The sequence below is a fragment of the Aptenodytes forsteri genome, unplaced genomic scaffold (genome assembly GCF_000699145.1).
Source record: "Aptenodytes forsteri isolate BGI_AS27 unplaced genomic scaffold, ASM69914v1 Scaffold227, whole genome shotgun sequence".
In the NCBI taxonomy this organism is placed as follows: domain Eukaryota; kingdom Metazoa; phylum Chordata; class Aves; order Sphenisciformes; family Spheniscidae; genus Aptenodytes; species Aptenodytes forsteri.
In genome coordinates, this window is record NW_008795365.1 from 486,672 (window position 1) to 489,454 (window position 2,783).

Below are 2,783 nucleotides of genomic sequence, written 5' to 3' on the forward strand. Positions count from 1 at the left end.
CAGTGAGCATCGATGCATATGAGCTTGGAACACCGGTCACGCGATTGACACATGAATAGCGGGGTGGCTTTTCCAAGACTCATTTGTCAAGGAACAAAGAATGTTGTGGGTACACGGAGTCTCATGCATACCTTTTCCATCGCATAGAATTTCACGACGAGCCAACCACTTTATCCCATAACTATGACAGCCTAGGTGAGCCGCCTTTGAGCTCTCCCTGCTAGGCAGCACGGCTGCATGGCGGCGATCTCCCCTTGAGCTGGGACACCTCTCAAGGTTGCTCCTCGAGGCAGAGAGGCCTTTTACCAACGACAGATCTTTGGTAAGCGACCGATACCGTGCATAACCTTGTAGGATGGTAACTTTGATTTGTGCCTTGGTAACTTTGATTTTGCCTTGGTAGTTTTGAATCATTGTTCAGATGATTGTGTGGTACAGTAATAGAGTGAACCTTGCCATTGAGCTTTGTTAAGTTGCACTTTTACAACATCATATTAAAACCACTTTTGCTAATACCTTTGACAGCAATTCTTTAAGCGATCTAAATCGCTTGCATATGCAACCCGTACGCAACGAAGACAAGGGCTGGCACGTCGTGTATCTGCATAGCATTCCTGCCTCGCTTTTGCTTTCTTTGTTCATCTGGTTCTTTCCTGGCAGAAAAGGGGCTTGTTAGGGTGTGTTTCCTTGGGGTTGTGTCTTATCTGAAAATGATAAAAATCCCCTGATTAGAAAATCAATGAGTTCAGCTTCAACAAAATAAAAACTCTTAAAAGAAGCAAAGAGCCCCCTCCGGGTTATGACACAGTTGAAGGCAACAGCAAGAGGATGTAGACAGGAATTTTCTAGCTTGTTTTTCTGTAGTACCTCGCAGAAGAGTTTTAATTCATACAATGTAGAGAATGGTGAACTCCAGACCTGGAGCTGAGATGATTAGAGCCATTCTTCAAATAAAGCCAAGGGGAAAAGACGACAAACCTATCATTTTTACCCTGTGAGGTAAACTACATATTACAAACCTGGCTGAAAGATCCTTGTGGTCACCAGTATGAAGTTATCAGAGTTAAGAGCCTGAATTAGGCTTCTAGGGAAAAGAGAGATGCTCTACTTCCTTCTTGATGGAGCTGTAATATTTCTACAGTGCTTTGATTTTATAAAATGCTGCAAAATAAGAAGTATTAGCTACCGACGTTAGCAACTCTAATACTGGTAGTTAGTTTGCCTCTTTGAAGACCCCCGCTGCAATCCGGGATGCTTGTCTTCCCTTCTAGGTTTTGCTGTTGGCCACCTGGGTGATGCTGGGCAAGTCATGGCACCCATCTTCCGTACCCTGTTCGTAACCTGATGAGATTGATACTGGTCTCTTTGGAGACGCCCTTATTAAAAAGTGTTGTATGAGAATTTCATGTTAGTCTTGTTACCTCCACACCACAGGACATACACAGTAATTATCTCTTGGTGCCTTCTATCTCATTTACTTATGAAATTTGCACTAAATAGCTACTTCTGCAAGCTGAGTTTTAAGTTAAAAACCATGTATGCAAGTGAGTGTTTGTGTAAGTGTGAAATGTATGCTTTGTTGGGAGTCAGGGGTTTTGTGTTACAGTTGCTGTTTCCAGTGATGGATATCTGCTGCTTGGATAACTTGTTCTTTTATTATTTTGTCTAGCCCTCGTGGGTTTCCTTATTTGTTAATTGCTGTGAAATTGTCATCTTGTCTTCAGGGATGATAGTGGTTTTACCGGCACTTTCAGGACTTCAAACAATTTCCCTGGGTGTGGGTTTTGTTTTGTTCATGTGTTTTTGTTTGTTTGGGTTGGTTTTTGAGGGTGCTTTTTTGGCGTTCATAATAAACACTGTCCGTTATCAAGGTGACACCTCAAATCCCCAGTCACTTATGAGCAGTTGAGTCCATGATTATCTGATATAACAATGGTATTATATCTGCTTACCTTATAATCAGAGCCGCTTGTTCTTTTGTGGTTTTCTACTTACAACCTTTCCTTTTTGGGCAAAGACAAAGAATGGGAAGAAAACAAACATCTTCCGATCTTTTTTAGATTTTTAAACTACGTACTTAAAATTGTATGCTTGTAGAAGCTTTACGTAAGTGGCCTTTTAAAATTATAATTCATTACTTGCCATGAATGGGGTATAAACTCTTCTCCTGGTAGCTGCCGAGTACTTTGGCACAAGTTGTGCTTTAAAACAGAAAATTAGGAGGAAGGTAACGTTGTTGCAGTGTTGGTAGAAATCTTAGCTATATATAGTCTGCTGAGAAAAGTTGAAGGCATCTTGGATAAATGGTTTTGCCTGCTGAATGCTTGGTTAATTACTGGTTGAAAGGAGTTGCAGGAGTAGTTTGTTTTTATAATTGTGCCAAGGAACACCCAGAGCAAAGGACAGGTATTGCTGCTTTCTGAGTGAGTCTACAAACGTGGTCAGGACTAGAGCCCAGAAGAAATTGCGTAACAATTTTTTTGTTGTTTTGTTTTTAAAGTTTCTTAGCCTGCAATTTCAAGTGCGGGCACCTGCAAGTTTAGTAGTACACTCCGGTTTTCGTTTGCTACATCTGCGTGGCCAGGTGGGATCCGTGTTTACATCTGCGTTCTATATTTGTTCTGAAAATTTTGAAAACTACGTGAGCCATTTTCTTCTGTTTCTCTACAAAAACAAACAAAACGCCCCGCAGCCCCTGGGATGCGGCAAAGGGCAGGGAGCTGGCACTCGGCGCGGCATCCGCAGCCACCACGTCTCCCGGCTTCTCACGCGTGCTCGTCTTC

At 42.2% G+C, this 2,783-nt stretch overlaps 1 protein-coding gene across 1 annotated transcript in view; it reads left to right on the forward strand.

The window, feature by feature from the left end:
- Nucleotides 1-2,783, forward strand: part of AFF1 (AF4/FMR2 family member 1) — a 124,262-nt gene that overhangs the window by 18,544 nt on the left and 102,935 nt on the right. The window lies entirely within an intron of this gene.